This window comes from Pan paniscus, chromosome 5, assembly GCF_029289425.2.
Source record: "Pan paniscus chromosome 5, NHGRI_mPanPan1-v2.0_pri, whole genome shotgun sequence".
In the NCBI taxonomy this organism is placed as follows: Eukaryota; Metazoa; Chordata; class Mammalia; order Primates; family Hominidae; genus Pan; species Pan paniscus.
This window is the reverse complement of record NC_073254.2, coordinates 17018646-17037736: the sequence shown is the minus strand read 5'-3', so window position 1 is coordinate 17037736 and position 19091 is coordinate 17018646. Positions and strand designations below refer to the sequence as shown.

Here is a 19091-nt window from a genome sequence, read left to right as displayed (position 1 = left end):
TGAGGACTACAACTGATATCTGGGGCCTGGCTTGCAAAACCAGTTTCATTGTGGTGCCATTCACTCGGATAGAAAACCCCAGAAGAGGACAAATTTGAATGTGGGGCAGAGAGAGATTAGTTCAGCTTTGCACATACTGATTTTGAGGTGCTTATTTTGCCTCCAGGTGGACAGATAAAAGATCCGATGGTGCATTAGACCCACTCACACTAGTCTGCATCTCTTCCAATTCTGTGTTCAGTCATATCATGTCAGTAGCTTGATGTCAGCCACAGTGAGAATATATGCACCTGGAAACTGGCAAATGCGACAATTCATGGTGTATTATTTCTTCCCCTTTGGAGAACTGGTTGTTAAACATTGACCAGCACACCACTCTTTGGACTGCAGAGGAGAAGTCTGGTGTCGAGATATGAAATTGGGGAGTCATTGGAAGGCAGCTGGAGGTTCTCAGCTGTGCTTCATTAAGCAGCAACTCATTTTTCACAGAGAGCTGAAAGTCTTAGTGGGGAATTTGCTTATGCCATCCCCATAAAACTGCCTCGTATAGATACATGAATGGCTGGCAGACTCTTCAGACAGGTTGGGGATAATTTTATAAGAAAATGAATAAAAAAGAAATATTTGTCAAAGAAATGCAATTCTCCCATTTTTGGCCTCGCTGACGTGGCAAGGAATGTGAAAAAAAGTGTTAAGGTTTACTTGCATGTTCCATTTACTGCCTTTGGGACCATTTGCACTTGCTTCCTTAGGAGCTCTGTGGCCTGATGCCAGCCCTGTGTACACACCAACACCAGGTGGCAGGCCTTGTGCACACCTACCCCACCTGACCTCACATCCAGGCATAAGCAAGAAGACACAAGCAAAGAGCCCTGCCAACAGCCTCGTTTCCACCTACAGAACCATGCACTTCCAGGCCGCACATGGAAGCAGAGCTTAAGAAAATACCGTGGCTAAGGTGTCTGACAACTGGAGCAAGACGTGTAGCTATTACTGTTCAAAGAAGGGCTTCCAGGGCTGCAAATCAGTAGTAGTGCATGGTTCTGGGAGCAGCAGCCCTGCCCCTAGGAGGTCTTGGTACGCTTCCAGAGATAACAGCTCTAATGATGGTGGTGGGAGCACCTTCCTCCGGGTTAGGACTTTACACTTTTCCAAGTATTTTCACATGCAGTTTCTCATTTCTTTTTTACGACAGCTCGATGGAGTTGAAAGCACAAGTGTCACTATCTTCCCCTGCTTTACAAATGAAGTAACTAAGGTTCAGAAAGAGTAGTTGTGACTGTCCAATTCCAGCTCCTTCAAATTAACATGGACCACCCAGCAACGCTGTGCTGGGACTGGGTAACATTCACTCAAAGTCTTTCCCATTTATCTTCTCTCCAATGTCTTATTGTTGGCATCTCTGGTTTCCTAACCTCCCTCCCTTCCCTACCCTCCCACCAATTTGAATTCCAGGAAATGGTGTACATACTTGCACATATAATGGAATATACAATTCTACATGTGATTGTATCTGTTAGTAATAGTATATATTTTACCTTCTGAAACATCTGAACAGGCTGCTTATTTATAAAGACATAAGTGGAAATCCAAGCAGTATCCATCATATATATGTTAATATATATTATAAAAATGTTTTTTAAAAGAATTTTCATCTGGTTATAAAATTAATACATGTTTATATTATAAAACTTGGAACAAAACGTTTTTGTGATTATAAAATGATATATTCGTTGATATTATAAAGTTTGGAAAATCAGGAATAAACTATTATCCATAATTAATATCCAAACAAAAATATTTGGTGTGATGGAAACCTCCTTAGAGCAAGTATGCAGACTACCAAGATAGTGAATTTTTTTTTTGTTTGTTTGTTTTGAGACAGAGTCTTGCTCTGTCGCCCAGGCTGGAGTGCAATGGTACAATCTTGGCTCACTGCAACCTCCGCCTCCCAGGTTCAAGCAATTCTCCTGCCTCAGTTTCCAGAGTAGCTGGGATTACAGGCACCTGCCACCATGCCCGGCTACTTTTTTGTATTTTTAGTAGAGACAGGGTTTCCCTATGTTGGCCAGGCTGGTCTCGAACTCCTGACCTCAGGTGATCCACCTGCCTCAGCCTCCCAAAGTGCTAAGGATTATGGGCATGAGCCACCACACCCAGCCAATGGTGATTATTTTAAAAGCACACTTATTTGAGTACAGGCATACCTTGGAGATATTGTGAGTTCAGTTTCAGACTACTGCAAAAAAAAAAAAAAGGGAATCACACAAACTTTTGGTTTCCTAGTGCATATAAAATTATGTTCACACTATACAGTAGTCTATTAAGTATGCAATAGCATTATGTCTAAAGGAGCAATGTACATACCTTAATTAAAAAGTACTTATTGCTTTAAAAATGCTAACAATCAGCAAGTCATCACCCTTTTGCTTGCAGGTCTTGCCTCACTGTTAATGGCTGCTAACTGATCAGAGTGGTGGTTGCTGAAGGTTGGAGTGGCTGTGCTATTTCTTTAGGACAATGAAGTTTGATGCATCTATGACTTTTCCTTTCACAAAAGATTTCTCTGTAGCCTCCAATGCTGTTTGATAGCATTTACCTAGAACTTTCAAAACTGGAATCAGTCTTCTCAAAGCCTGCTACTACTTTATCAAGCAAGTTCAAGTAATACTCTAAATCCTTTGCTGTCATTTCAACAATGTTCACAGCATCTTCAGCAGAAGTAGGTTCCACCTCAAGGAACTGCTTTCTTTGCTCATCCACAGAATCAGCCCCTCATCCATCTAAGCTTTATCATGAGATGGCAGCAGTTCAGTCACATCTTCAGCCTTCACTTGTAATTCTAGTGCTCTTGCTATTTTTATCACATTTACAGTGATTTTCTCCACTGAAGCCTTGAACCCCTCTAAGTCATCCAAGAGGGTTGGAATCAACTTCCTCCAAACTTCTGAACATCCTTCCAGGAATCACAAATGTTCTTAATGGCATCTAAAATGATAAATCCCTTCCAGAGGTTTTCAATTAACTTTTCCCAGATCCATCAGAGGAATCACTGTCTAGGGCAACTATAGCTTTAGAAAGTGTATATCTGAAATAATAAGACTGAAAGTCGAAATTAGTCCTTGATCCACAGGTTGCAGAATAGATCGTTGTATTAGCAGGCATGAACATAACATTTGTCTCCATCTTCATCAGAGCTCTTGGGTGACTAGGTGCATTGTTAGTGAATAGTAATATTTTGAAAGGAATCTTTTTTTTTTTAAATCTGGGCAGTAGGTCTCAACAGAGGGCTTAAAATATTCAGTAAACCATGCTGTAAACAGATGTGCTGTCACCCAGACTTTGATGTTTCACCGATAGAGCACAGGCAGAGTAGATTGAGCATCATTCATAGGGACTCTAGCATTTTAGGAATGGTAAAGGAGCACTGACTTCAACTTAAAGTCACCAGCTGCATTAGCCCCTAAAAAAAGAGTCAGCCTGCCCCTTGAAGCTTGGAAGCCAGGCATTGACTTCTCTTCTCTAGCTATGAAAGTCCTAGATGACATCTTTTTCCAATGCAAGGCTGATTTATCCACCTTAGAAATCTATTGTTTAGTGTAACCACCTTCATCAGTGATCTGAGCTACGTCTTCTGGACAATTTGCTGGAGCTTCTTCATCAGCACTTGCTGCTTCACCTTGCACTTTTATGTTATGAAGATGGCTTTCCTTAAACCTCATGATCCAATCTCTGATAGCTTCAGACTTTTCTTTTGCAGCTTCCTCAGCTCTGTCAGCCTTCACAGATGATATAGTTTGGATGTTTGTCCCCTTAAAATATCATGTTAACATATGATTCCCAATGTTGGAGGTGGGGCCTGGTGGGCGGTGATTGGGTCATGGCGGGTGAATCCCTCATGTCTTGGTGCTGTCCTCATGAGGGTGAGTGAGTTCTGGTGAGATCTGGTTGTTTAAAAGTGTGTGGCAGCCCCCACTCCCTCTCTTGCTCCCATTCTCACTGTGTGATGTGCCTGCTTCCCCTTTACCTTCTGCCATAATCAAAAGCTCCCTCAGGCCCTCACCAGAAGCAAGTGTCAGCACCATACTTCTTATACAGCCTGCAGAACCAGGAGCCAATTAGACCTCTTTTCTTTACAAATCACCCAGCCTCAGGTATTTCTTTATAGCAACACAAGAACAGTCTTACTCAATAGAATTGAAGAGAGTTGGGGCCTTGCTCTGGATTAGGCTTTGGCTTATGGGAATGTGGTGGCTGGTTTGATCTTCTATTCAGACCACTCAAACTTTCTCCCTATCAGCACTAAGGCTGTTTTGTTTTCTTATCATTCATGTGTTCACTAGAGTAGGACTTTTAACTTTTCAAGAACTTTTTCCTTGCATTCACAACTTGGCTTGTTTGACACAAGAGGCCTAGCTAGCTTTCAACCTGTCTGGGCTTTCAACATGCCTTCCTCACACTCTTAATAATTTCTAGCTTTTAATTTAAAATTAGAGACATGCAACTTTTCCTTTCACTGGAACACTTAGAAACCATTGTAGGCTTAATGATTGGCCTAATTTCAATATTATTGTGTCTTGGGGAATAGGGAGGCTTGAAGAGAGGGAGAGAAATGAAGGAGATGCTGGTCGGTGGAGCAGTCAGAACACACACGACATTTATCAATTAAATTTGTCATCTTATATGGGCATGGTTCATGAGGCCCCAAAACAATTACAATAGTAATATCAAAGATCACAGATTACCACAACAGATATAATAGTCATAAAAACGTTCAAAATATTGTAAGAATTACCAAAATGTGACACAGAGACACAAAGTGAGCACATGCTGTTGGAAAAACAGTGCTGATACACTTGCTCAACACAGGGTTGTCACAAACCTTCAATTTCTAAAAAAAATACAATATCTGTGAAGTGCAATAAAGCCACAATAAAACAAGGTGTGCCTGAATACAAATGATGGTATTTACACATATAATGAATATTCCTGTGTATGCCTGTTCATGTATATATATTTTTAGTCAATCTCATCCTATGGAATCCCTTTAATCCCCATTTCTAGTCCCAATTCTAGGACTTAGAGTCCTAAGGGGTAGCTGTGGAAGCATCAGATACACAGTCACTGTGGTAGCCTGTCTCTTTTGTAGTTCCCTGCCAGCAGCCATGTGAGTGCACCATCCTGAAGTCAGGTCCTCCAGCCCCAGTCAGGCCTTCAGATGACCACAGCCCCCAATACTACGATGAGAGATCTTATCATGAGAGATCCTGAGCCAGAACCATCCAGCTAAACTGCTCCTCAACTTCTGATCCACAGAAACTATGAATTAATAAACTCGTATTGTTGGTTTAAGCCCAAGATTTGGAGTAATTTATTATGCAGATAACAAATATACTGGCTTTAAATCAGACAATATAACCTAAACCCAGTCTCTATCACTTACTGGATAATGGCCTTGGGAATCACACTTTATCTCTTATTTATAAATTATTTAAAATGGAAATAATATTACCTACCTCAAAGCATTGCTTTAAAGAGTAAATGTGATCATATAGCACAGGGTCAGCATTCCTTGGGTGACTAATTCATTTCAGTTTCTAATTTTTAGCACCGGAAGTGCAGCATCTGGAGAAGTCCCTCAATCCTGGGAAGACTGGGATAGTTGCTTATCCTAGTATTCATTGAAAATTGGATGAAGGTGAAAGGCGTCAGTGGCATATAGAAAATCAAGAAAGCCTAGAAACACCAGATGAACTTAACCCATGCCCTACTTACCTACACATGAAGAGATGTCCTGGCTATAGATTGTATCATCGTATCTGCGAGACCTGGATTCCCAGCTCTTGGGAATACAATGAGGTTGCTTCTTAGACATTCGGCAGTGCCTCTGGAGACTCCTGGCCTGCTGAGGAGCTCTGCTGCCTCCATCACTCTGGTCTTGCAGTGGAGACTCCGGGTATTGCCATGAGCATGCTTCCTGAAGAATGAGACAGGGCCTGCACTGAAAACAATGCCCGTCTAGAACATCGTATCAGACACTGCTGAAGGATTTTGGGGCACTGACAGGGAAGTGCACCTCAACCAGTGCTAGAAATGGCTACTCTTACACCCAAACCTGACCTTGGAGGCCCTTACCAGGCAGGCTCCCTGGCCAGCCTTCAGTCAGCCTCCAGGTACCCCTAAGATCTCCCAGCCCCTTAGAGTCCACATGCTATGGGACACACCTCCCTCCATTCTGCCTGGAGGTCTCACCTCCAGACCTCCTTGCACTCTGCGCATCTCCACCAACCCACTCCACACATGACTGGTGCCTTCTTGTCCTTCAGGTCTATGCTGAGCCACCGCTTCCTTTTAGAATGTCCCCCAAGACCCAGGGATGGGTCCCAAGCCTTGTCCTGGAGGTGGTGCATTGCAGGCCATGGCATGGGTGCCCCTTTCCTTGTCTGCCCCCACTACCACCTGCCAGCAGCCTGCTTGAGCTCAGGACTGTCCTTGTTCACCCTTCTCTTTTCAGTGTCACCACGGTGCCTGCCACATAATAGATGCTCAATAAATAACTGCCAGTTAAATGAATAAATGCCTTTCATTCCACTTTGCTTAATTTTCCAAAGACTGACAGCTGGGAAGAGTCAAATGCTCCTTCTGCTCCTTCAGGGCCACAGTTTGCTCTGGCTAATGAGCCAGCCACGGGAAGAGGGAGCAAGGACTGGAGTGCTCATCCTCGCACAGGATGCACAGTGGTGCACAGCAACAGCACTTCAGCATCCAGGAGTGCCTATCACAAAGCAAGGGCAGGAGTGGTCATGGCTCTTAAAGGATGTCAGGGGATGTAGTTCTCTGGCTACACTGCTCACTTAGGAAGTCAGGGATAAAAGTAACAAGCCCTGAATGAGTTTTCTTGCTTTTGTAAAACAATATGACACAGACCTGGACTGGGCCATTTGGTAAACTCCAGTGCTGATGGACTCCTGTGACAGGGAGCTTCAGCCTGCAACAACTGAACTGCCCACCTGCAGGTGCAAGCACAGGTAGTGGGTAGTCTGGTGACACGCCAGGGGACGATGCTCAGGCGGTACAGAGGCAGCTAGCCTCGGGGCCATGCCGGGAAGCAGAAGCAAGCGAGGCCATGGCGGCCTGGGCTCCTTGCCAGGGGCTCCTACTTCATGCATCATGTGTCTCGTTGGAGAGAAGAATGTCTTCCAGGAATCCCGGTCACCTCAACATCTGGTTTAGTGCTTTTTCCTCCAGCCCAAATAAAGTGACTTGCTACTTTCAAAATCAGGTCCAAGTAAACAGAGGGGAAGGGTGTTTCCACAAACAGACTTCGTTCCATCTGGTAAGCAAGAGAAAAAAAGGGTTGGAGGGCAAAGTGAAGCCTTGCAAAGGGCAGCAGAATGGAGTGGGCAGCCTGCAGAATATTTGCGGTGAGTGCAACGTGCTGAAATCCAGGCTCTGAGACAGCTTGTCTGCTGGGCTGCTGAACAGGGAGGGAAGAAACTGCATGCTAATGAGCTATTTGCTATGACGTGGCTGCTATGGGGAGGTAAGCACTATCCCGTATGTGATTCTCCAAGACAGCACTGTGACCAACACACATAAAGTGTCAGGCTGAACAGCTGCAGCCGCCCTTGGGGTTGAGGGAAGGGCTCTTGTAACATTAATTGAATGCCCTTATGCTTTTACATGTTTTCTTTAATGCAATCCTTGCAACAAAGCTGTAAAGAGGAATTATCATCCCTGCTTTATTAATTAGACTAAGCAACTTAAGTGCACACAACTAGTAAATTCAGAACCATGATCCGAACCTGGAGCTCCTACCATTGTTCTGTAGTGCGAGATGCCACCTTCAGACTACGGCCTCTGCATTACTGTCTTAGACACTTTGCACACAAGGGCTGAGTAACTTTGTTTTCTAGTTTAATGGTGATTTCAATAGGTCCATAGCCAATCACAGTAAGCTATTGATGAGAACATTCTCAGTAAGCATAAACCCCTGGGCCAACCACTCTGCTTCACATTTCCAATCCTGCCTCCTACTACATTGGGATTTAGCACATTTTCCACAAGGTGGAGCATCGAGGTAACTACATAAAACTCACACTCACTTATGCTTTTTTTTTTTTTTCGAATTTGAAAATCCAAATTCCCCATCTGCTCACAAAGTCTTGTCTGGAATTAACCAGACAGAATGATAGCCTTACATTATAGAGTGGGTGCACAGTTAAGGAAGCGAATTGAATTTACAGTGGTAACCTTTGCTTGCCAGGAAAGTCATCCAACTGGGGTTGGAAAACCAATCCTCAAATCTTGAGTATTAATTGGACCTTTGGCCAAAGCAATCACTCTATTAGCCAATTAAGGTCCTTGGAGCAAGAGCATACTGTCATTCAGAGCCAACACAGACAGCTTAAGCCCTGGTCACAGACCATTTCTTTCCCTCTGCTGCCAAACCCATGCCTTTGCCCCTTTGTCTCCAGTGACTCGAGTTTCCCTTCTTCAGTCTGCAAGCAAAATTAGAGGGCTTTAGAGCTCTCCAGGACCCAGCTACCTATGAGTATTTTAAAAAGAAGCCACAGCTAATCTATTGAAATTTGTAGAGTTTGTGAATTTTCAGTGAGGGTCATCAGGGAGTTTGTTTCCTTCTGGAAAGAGACAAAGAGAAGTGGGAACCAAGAGGAGTGGGAATTTGGAGACCAGCTGATGGGATGGAATTGCGTGGAAGACATGCCAACTTCTCACCATCTTTCTTTCCAGTGTGAAAAGGAACACGTATTCAACACCTGCACTCTTTCTGTTACTGTTTTCAGCATCATATTGACTAGTATGTTCCAATGGCACTCATGTTTCCAATGAGTGTGAACCATCGCTCACTGGAAAGACACATACAGACACTCTGGTGTCCATGGGTATAGGTTGGAATCCAGGCTCTGTCACTTTCTAGTTATAAAATTCTGGACAAGAAACTTACACTCTCAAAGCTTCCATGCTGTCAACCTTAGGTTGCCAAAAGGTTTACATGAAAATTATTTCACACAGTTAACACATGGTATGTACTCAATAAATGTTAGTCACTATTGTTATTGTTCTCTGCTGGCCATTTTTCCAAATCCTCTCTCACTCAGAGACTCCTCTCCATTTAAAAAATAAAGTATAAAAGTGGACATTTCTGTGGGCCCCAAATCTGGATATTTTCTAACTTAGACCAGTGGCAAACTTGTACTAGGATACATGGGACCAAGCCAAGCTCTCCAGAGAGTCTCTGGTGAATTACAATGTGGATGCTAAGCCCCACATATAGGAAGCAGAAAGTCTTTTTTGATATATGACCAGGAAAATGGAGAATTGAGGCAATCGCAATAAAGTTTTGACTCACTTGAGATATCCCAATCATTGAGGGAAAAAAAGTATTCTGTGGACTTAATTATCTGAAAAATTGCTTCAAGCTTCCAGGGAATCCTGTAGACAGTGAAATGATTGACATGACTTCCCCACAGCACATGATTTGTATGGCCGCCCACAAAAGCAAGAATAACCAGTCAATGAAAGACTGAATTGGTAAAAAGCTAGAGGAACATTCCCCAACCAAGAGTTATCAGCTCCCAGGGCTCCCTGGAGCAAGAAGTCACCAACTGACAGAGTGGCCATCCTGCAGGACAGTGTGGTTTGGCCGCCTGGATCAAAACCAAGTGTGATCTTCGAAAGCACAGAAAGATTTCATCTTGACTTTTCTAACATTATTCCTGACAGTTATCTGAGATTTGGGACGGTTGGTTTTATCTAAGAATAACTAAGTAGCTACCACAATGACAATTCATGGAGTAGTCTTAGAATTCTTCACTTCCAAGATAAACATGAAGAGGCTTATGGAAAAAAAAAAAATCTTTCCTGTCCATTTCACCTACATTTCTTGACTTCCTACCTGCTTTGTGAGATATCCCTCATATTCACACTTCTCAACATTGCTCCCTTTTCCCCATTGGCCCTGACCATTAAACCAATAATGATGGCACAGTGTCCTTTCAAACACATTTTTATTGAGGTCCCACTGTCTAAGTGAAGTGGGTGTGCCGAGGGGACTGGGTTGAGACTGCACATTGGAAAGCATGTCAGTGCTGATAACCTCCCAGTGCCTTGTGACAAAGCAATGAGTTTACCATCAGGTCCAAGTAATGTGCCAGAAATGTTCAGGACCTTAGCAGAAAACAGAGAAAATTATCTTCAAGGCAAGGAGACCCATGAGAGCAGACTTCAATATAGAAAATCAATCAGAAGGGATAGATGTGCCAAGGCTTGTCCCTGGGCTCCAGGTGATCCAGCCACCCCCTGCTACATGCAGTCTTACAACGTTGATGCCCATTCTGCTGCCAGACCAGGATCTTTCCAACACTAGCTTTGCCCCAGTGGATACTTCTAGCTGAACCCTGCAGCCCTTCCACATAGGCTCCACTCAGCACTAGGTACAGTCTGTGTGGCATCTGTGGCCTCATGCCCAGACACATAGGGCAGGACATTAATTCAGAGGGCCTAAAACTTACAACCATAACTTTTAAAGACTGCTATTTTAAAATGTGTTGCATTTACAAGTTGAAAACTCATGAATTCCTTCAAAAGCATGGAAATAACGGCACTAATAAAAATATCTAATGAAATAATACGAGTAAACTGTTACTCAACTGTACCCATTGCTATCAACATCCTCGGTGAGGCACTTGAAACGTGAAGTTGATTGGAAGGACTGTTTAGTGCTACCCGTCCTGAGCACCAACGGGTCAAGCCAGTGCTCTTGCTTCCCTCCTGCTGAGAGCACTGGCCTTGGTCCTGGGTGCCAGGATTGGGAAGGGGGGCAAAGGGGAATGATTATCATCTCCATAGCTGCCCTTCCCAGCACTGGGTGCCAAGAGCTTTACATTCACTAATTTAATCCCATTAACAACTCTATAATAGAGTGGGCACTTCTGTGCCGTTCTACAAATGAGGATTCGGAGACTCGAAGAGCCTCAGAGTAACCTGCCCCAGTTACACAGTTAGTGTGTTACGGATTTGGGTCTAGAATCCAAGTGAGGGCTGTTGGGTCACAAAACACCTATTTCCATGATTAGATCAATGTTCTCAAACTTGAACATGCATTCAGGTCACCAGGGGAGTCTTGTCAAGATACAGATTCTGATCCTGTGGGTCTGGGCTGAGGCTCCAGAAAGGAGCCTCAGCCTTTCTGACAAGCTCCCAGGAGATGCAGAGGTTGCAGGTCTTAGACCACACTTGGAGGAGCCAGACGCAGGGTTGCACCCCTCTTCTATGTCCACGAAGTGTCCACAAGTGAGAGAAGGCCGAGTACAGAAAAAAGGAGAAGCAGGAAGAAGACCAGTTTTTCCTTCTGCAAAATGTTGTTCTGTCCCCTGATGCAGGGGTCCCCAACCCCTGGGCCAAAGACCGGTACCAGTCCATTGCCTGTTAGGAACCAGGCCACAGAGCAGGAGGTGAGCAGTGGACAAACATTACCACCTGAGCTCCTGTCAGATCAGCGGTGGCATTAGATTCTCATCGGAGCTGGAACCCTAGTGTGAACTGTGCATGGGAGGGATCCGGGTTGCACGCTCCTTATGAGAATCTAATGCCTGATGATCTGAGGTGGAACAGTTTAATCCTGAAACCAATCTATGAAAAACTGTCTTCCACAAAACCAGTCTCCACGGTCAAAAAGTTTAGGGACCACTGCCCTAATGTATACCTGACAATTAAGAAACCCACAGCCAAGAGCTCTGCTCCCATGAAAGCTCTTAACTAGCAACTAAATTCAGTTTCCATGTATCTGTCAGAGATCTTTTCCAGAACACTTGGGCCTCAACAGACTGGCCCAATTTTGCACTTTAGGAAATCAGCCTCCAGGAGTAAGAACTGGTCCAACTCCCTTCCCCAAGATGAAACCCGAGGACACAGTGATAGTCACAACTGGGTCAGCCCAAAAGCTTGCATATGGTCTGCCACACACACACTGGGAGAAAGCAAATGCTGCCTCCTTTAAGGACACCTCAAGGGCATCCAAGGTCATCCACGACAGCCTGATATGGGCCTTTCAGCTCATGACTTTCACCTGGGATTGGTTCTCATTTCTCAGTGGCACTTCCTCCCCCGTGGAGCTTTCTGGGGACACTTCATGGAAGGTGCGTTTTATTTTCATGGAGAGCATCGGGGTGAGTCTTGAGAGTGAGGTTAGGACTCTCAAGAGGGACGTGGCAGGGATGTCTGGTGGCAGCTGAAGCTTCAGCCCCACACACAGGACCAGAAGTAACTCGGAGCACAGCCATATGCCAGGCCCGCCAGGAGCCAACACTGCCCCTCCTGCCCTCCTTTCCTGCATTTGGTTCCCTCCCTCTCTGTGGGCATCCTCCCTCTTCCCTACACCCAGAATGTGGAACTGGGAAGTGCCCGGCACAGACCCCATGCCCTCATCCTTGGCATGAGCTCACCCTTCTTAAAGAAAACATGCAGTGCAGTGACCGCCACTAAAAAGCATGGTGAAGACTGGGCAAGAGACATGATGTTTTCATCCTGAGTTTCCTCAGCCTGTTGCTGGAAACTTTAGGGAGTGATTCTTCCATGAAATCATCAGCCATTCATTCAGCAAATACTGAGGACCTACTAGGCAGGAGGCACTTTGCTAGGCCTGGGGCTGTGGAGATGAGTGTAACACAGTCCCTGGGCCTCAAGAATTTAGCATGTAGAGGGGGACAAACAAGGAGTAAACAGCGACGGCACATTCTCATAAGTGCCGTGAGAAAGGCATGTTCAGAGCAGAGAGGAGCTGGATGAGAGGGCACCCACAGTCACTGAGCACTCACTCTGTGCCAGACACTTTACATCAATTTCTTTGATGCTTCCCAATATTGTTCACATCACTGCTCATCTGGAAAATGAGAATAGCCCTGAGACCAAATGAGGTAAGCTCAGGAGGCCTCTCTTAGCTGGAGGCCCCCTGCCCCGGCTCCAGCCCATCTCAGCAATCCTAACCCATCCTCAGGTATGCTACTGTCCCATACAGCCAGGGAGGGATGAGTTACGTTACACCATCAACTCCTCACAACTCTAAAAATGGTGAAAGAAGGCTGCATGAGTATAAGCAGCTGGTTCAAGCTGTCCCTGCTCATGAGAAATGAGATTGAGATGCCAACCCAGGCTTGTTCCACAGTAACAGGGTTCCCCGTTGCATTGCCCCCAGCTCTGCCTTGCTGAGGAGTGGACACCGGGAAAGGGATCTGGACAAGGAGTTTCGCTGCAGGAGAAGGAAAGAGCAGAGATTTCCAAGCATAAGAAACAGCACGTGCAAACACACAGCAACATCAAACAAGTTTTTCCATATCCCAGATTAAGAACCATGGAATAGTATTCATTTATGTGTGACAAGAATAAGAGGAAATTGTTTTGCTGAGATGGCTTAAAACCTGGATGACGGGTTGATAGGTGCAGCAAGACCCCATGGCGCATGTATGCCTATGTAACAAACACGCACATTCTGCACAACATGTATCCAGGAACTTAAAGTAAAATTTACAAAAAGGAAATTATTGCAACACAGTTACTAATAATTGCTTCCCTCTTCACCTTTTAAATAGAAAGGACACTTTGCTCAGGCAGGTTAGCTTTTCAGTTCTGTTCCACTGACTAACGGATTGGAGCATGTCAGATGCTGAAGGGCAGGCCTAATCCAGGTGAGATGGGTAGGTCAGGGGAGGGAAGGAGGAGAGTTTAGCAGGTGGGAACAGAGGAAGAATCATGGGGAACTGGAAGGGCACTGAGAAAGAGAGGGAGAAGTAGCCACAGAGGCTCTTGAAGAGATGTGGGGAGAAGGTTTTGCAGGGTTCTTGTTGTGTGTTGAACAGTCAAGAGACCCTCAGCCAAGGCCTAGCAGGGCCCTTCTGGGTGTTTAGATGTCCATGCTTGTTTCTCTGAGCCATGTCACCGTGCTGAAAATGGCCTGGGGGCAAGTCTGTACACTTGAGTTGTACATTTGATCCACAAACTTGCTTTGGAGATCCTACTCTGTCCAACTGCGGTGCTGAGCAGCAGGAATACAGCCCTGTCATCCATGTGCTTCCGGTGAATCCAGGGCACAGACAACCAGCAGGTGCTCTGATGACAGGGTGAGGCCTTTCAGACGAAAGGGACAGCACACGGAATTATTCTTGACTCTTTCTGTGCTCAGAGTCCACATCCAGTCCGTCCATGAACTGTGGAGCTGTTTCCACTTTGGGGCCATGATGAATAATGCTCCTGTGAACATGAGTTTTTTGTGATGTGATGTTTTCATTTTTCCCAGGTGTGCAGCTACGAGTGGAGTTACTGGGTCACATGGTGCCTCTGTGATTGTCTGCACATACTCCATATTTTACTTATTAATTTTAGTTCTATCCTATCCTGTTTCCTCACCTCTGCTAAAATGCAAACCTCATGAAGGCAGCAAATTGTTTTCTGTTTTGTTTGCTGCTGTATCTCCAGTGCTTAGAAAATAAGTCCTCAGTAAATATTTCTGGAATAAATGACTGAATAAATGTACAGAGGCCTGAGGGTGAAACATCCTTTTGTATTCAGGAAGCTGCAAGTCACTCAGGATGACTGGATTGTAAGATACGGGGCTTAAAGGGCAATGCTGAGGTTGTGCATAGGGAACAGGTGAACTTACCAAGAACCATGGGCCTTAGGCATGCTCTCTTAACCAGGAGAGCAACTAGATCCGTGGGGGCAATTTGTGTTGCAGGTTGTGGGATTCCAGCTCAAGTTAGCCTAAGCAAAAGAGGGATTCTATTGGTTCCCAAGACTTAAGTTCAAGGTAAGCAGTTGCTTCACCCCCTGTGAGATCCAGAGATGAAGATGATTCTCTTTCTCCCTCCTCTTCCCTTTCTCTTTCTCTCAGTCCCTTCTTTTCTCTCCCTCTCTCCTGTGGCCCCTCCTCCACTTTCCACTTTCCTGAATTCATTTGATTCCTGCCTGAGTTCTCTCCTCGCAGTGGCAAAATGGTCAGTGGAAGTTCCAGGCTTTCATCACCCCTTCAGCCTCCAGCACACCCAGAAAAACCAGGGTGCCCACTCTTTCCCCCACATCTGTGGGCATCTCCCGGAAGGTCTCTGATGAACCCCAGTTAGGTCTGAATCTTGTGCTGGATGAGTCACAGGGACAATATCCAGCCACAGTGGCTGGTCCCAGTAGTTGAGGGACCCTGAGAATTGTGTGGAATGTGGTGATGGGGAGTGTGCATGCGGGTGCACACATATAGGGTATTTGTGTGTGTGCACCGTGTACATGCAGGGGTGTGTGTATGTGTGTATGTGTATTAGGGTCTGGGTGTGGGTGTGGGGTGTGTTCAGGGAGTGTGCATACAGGCATGGGTGCCTGGGTATGTGCACATGTGTTTGTGTGTACGTGGAGTGTGTGTGTGTGCATGGTGTGTGTGCATATGTATGCACTGGTATGTGTGCATACATGGGGTGTGTGTGCATATGTGGAGGTGTAGGTATGTATGTGGGGAGTGTGTAGGTGTACATGTATGAGTGCGTGTGTGTGTGTGTGTGTGTGTGTGTGTGTGTGTGTGTAGCAGTGGGGTTGGGGAGGAGACAGTCTCCAAAAGGAAAGTGGGGGCCTATTAGCAGCAGTGTGGGGATGGGGAGCTGGGCAGTCAAACCCTTCAAGTCCTGATGCAGAACCTAATCAGAGCTGTGTGGCTGATGGATGAAATGACAACTCAGCATGGATGGTGGCGAGGAGATGTGCAGAGGGACATTAAGAATGGGAGCACCTAGTGACAGATGACACATAAAACATGGCCCAAGCAACTCCTGGGGAGCTGGCTGAAGGGACTTGATGCAGCCCGATATCACCGAGTGAACTAAAGAATAATGGAATAGAAGCAGGTCTTGTTGAATGGCTTTGGTTTCCTGGTTTTGTTAACACATATTCTGACTTACTTTCAATTTAAGTCGAAAGGACGTGCCTGAAAACTGTGATCAGTAAACAGCCTGGTCATCAGAGCCGCTGTAAAGGGACCGAAGACACACAGTCCCTTTCTCTTTGAGGCTCGAGCACTAACCCAGACACTGGAGAGGGCATCCAACAACACAAAGTTCCCTTTAATACATACGCACATATTTTAGTGTATGTGTACATACGTAATAAAGTGGAACGCAGAAAGCAGGTATTTACATACGCGCATATTGTAGTGTATGTGTACATACGTAATAAAGTGGAACGCAGAAAGCAGGTATTTACATACGCGCATATTGTAGTGTATGTGTACATACGTAATAAAGTGGAACGCAGAGAGCAGGTATTTACATACGCGCATATTTTAGTGTATGTGTACATACGTAATAAAGTGGAACGCAGAGAGCAGGTATTTACATACGCGCATATTTTAGTGTATGTGTACATACGTAATAAAGTGGAACGCAGAGAGCAGGTATTTACATACGCGCATATTTTAGTGTATGTGTACATACGTAATAAAGTGGAACGCAGAGAGCAGGTATTTACATACGCGCATATTTTAGTGTATGTGTACATACGTAATAAAGTGGAACGCAGAGAGCAGGTATTTACATACGCGCATATTGTAGTGTATGTGTACATACGTAATAAAGTGGAACGCAGAGAGCAGGTATTTACATACGCGCATATTTTAGTGTATGTGTACATACGTAATAAAGTGGAACGCAGAGAGCAGGTATTTACATACGCGCATATTTTAGTGTATGTGTACATACGTAATAAAGTGGAACGCAGAGAGCAGGTATTTACATACGCGCATATTTTAGTGTATGTGTACATACGTAATAAAGTGGAACGCAGAGAGCAGGTATTTACATACGCGCATATTTTAGTGTATGTGTACATACGTAATAAAGTGGAACGCAGAGAGCAGGTATTTACATACGCGCATATTTTAGTGTATGTGTACATACGTAATAAAGTGGAACGCAGAGAGCAGGTATTTACATACGCGCATATTGTAGTGTATGTGTACATACGTAATAACGTGGAACGCAGAGAGCAGGTATTTACATACGCGCATATTTTAGTGTATGTGTACATACGTAATAAAGTGGAACGCAGAGAGCAGGTATTTACATACGCGTATATTTTAGTGTATGTGTACATACGTAATAAAGTGGAACGCAGAGAGCAGGTATTTACATACGCGCATATTTTAGTGTATGTGTACATACGTAATAAAGTGGAACGCAGAGAGCAGGTATTTACATACGCGCATATTTTAGTGTATGTGTACATACGTAATAAAGTGGAACGCAGAGAGCAGGTATTTACATACGCGCATATTTTAGTGTATGTGTACATACGTAATAAAGTGGAACGCAGAGAGCAGGTATTTACATACGCGCATATTTTAGTGTATGTGTACATACGTAATAAAGTGGAACGCAGAGAGCAGGTATTTACATACGCGCATATTTTAGTGTATGTGTACATACGTAATAAAGTGGAACGCAGAGAGCAGGTATTTACATACGCGCATATTTTAGTGTATGTGTATATACGTAATAAAGTGGAACGCAGAGAGCAGGTATTTACATACGCGCATATTTTAGTGTATGTGTACATACGTAATAAAGTGGAACGCAGAGAGCAGGTATTTACATACGCGCATATTTTAGTGTATGTGTATATACGTAATAAAGTGGAACGCAGAGAGCAGGTATTTACATATGCGCATATTTTAGTGTGTGTGTATATACGTAATAAAGTGGAACGCAGAGAGCAGGTATTTACATATGCGCATATTTTAGTGTGTGTGTATATACGTAATAAAGTGGAACGCAGAAAGCAGGTATTTACATATGCGCATATTTTAGTGTATGTGTATATACGTAATAAAGTGGAACGCAGAAAGCAGGTATTTACATATGTGCATATTTTAGTGTGTGTGTATATACGTAATAAAGTGGAATGCAGAAAGCAGGTATTGTCTCAAATTCAGAATGGTTACAATTGATCATTTTTTCAGTTAATAGGTAAAGTTGTTCTGGAGTACATGGGATAATGAAATATGTATAAAACAAATAGGAATGGGTTGGCAAAAACCAACCCAGTGAGGAGATAAGCACTGATGACATTAAGATGAGTAATTTATACCCAAGGCTGAGTAATTTATAAAGAAAAAGTGGTTTAGTGGACTCACAGTTCCATGTGGCTGAGGAGGCCTCACAATCATGGCGGAAGGCGAAAGCATGTCTTACGTGGAGGCAGACAAGACAGAATGAGAGCCAAGCAAAATGGGTTTCCCCTTATAAAACTGTCAGATCTTGTGAGACTTATTCACTACCATGAGAATGATATGGGGGAAACCACCCCCATGACTCAATTACCTCCCACCGGGTCCCTCCCACAACAGGTGGGAATTATGGGAGCTACAATTCAAGATGAGATTTGGGTGGGGACACGGCCAAACCATATCAGGTAGGTAGGTAGGTAGATAGGTAGGTAGGTAGATAGGTAGATAGATAGACAGATGATAGATAGATAGATAGATAGATAGATAGATAGATAGATAGACCAATAGATAGATAATTAGTTTTCTGTAGTTACTGTAACAGAGTATCATAAACTGGGTGGCTTAAAACAACAGAAATCTATTCTCTCACAGTTCTGGAGGCTAGAAATCAGAAATTCAGGTATCCACAGGACCACACTCCCCCAGAGCAGAGGCTCTAGGGGAGAATCCGTTCCTCCCCTCTTTCAGTTTCTGGTGGCTCTGGTGTTCCTTTGTTTGTGGCCACATCACTCCAATCTCCACTTCTGTAGCCATGTTCCTGCTTCCTCTTCTCTCTGTCTCTCCTCCAAGTGTCTCTTATAAAGGATACTTGTCAATGGATTCAGGACCCACCCACCTAATCCAGGATGGTCTTCTCATCTTGAGATCCTTCCCCTGATTATGTCAGCAAAGACCCTCCTTCCCGAGAAAGTCACATTCAGAGGTTCCAGGGATCAGGATGTGGACATATCCTTCTGGGGAGTAGCCATTCAGCCCACCACAGGTAGACAGACACTAGATATGCCTCCTATTCATATATTAGATTTTATTACAT

At 44.4% G+C, this 19091-nt stretch overlaps 1 long non-coding RNA gene across 2 annotated transcripts in view; it reads right to left on the bottom strand.

The window, feature by feature from the left end:
- The window catches only part of LOC103786225 (uncharacterized), a 277117-nt gene that overhangs the window by 115206 nt on the left and 142820 nt on the right, over positions 1 to 19091 (bottom strand). Inside the window, exons 5-7 of one of the 2 annotated variants that reach the window (XR_004671804.3) lie at positions 6928 to 7333; positions 5776 to 5977; positions 5517 to 5671 (exon numbers count right to left, since the gene is read on the bottom strand). This is a non-coding gene — a long non-coding RNA (uncharacterized LOC103786225). The remainder of the gene's footprint in view (positions 1 to 5516; positions 5672 to 5775; positions 5978 to 6927; positions 7334 to 19091) is intronic. The other variant, XR_010112346.1, reaches the window with a different exon arrangement.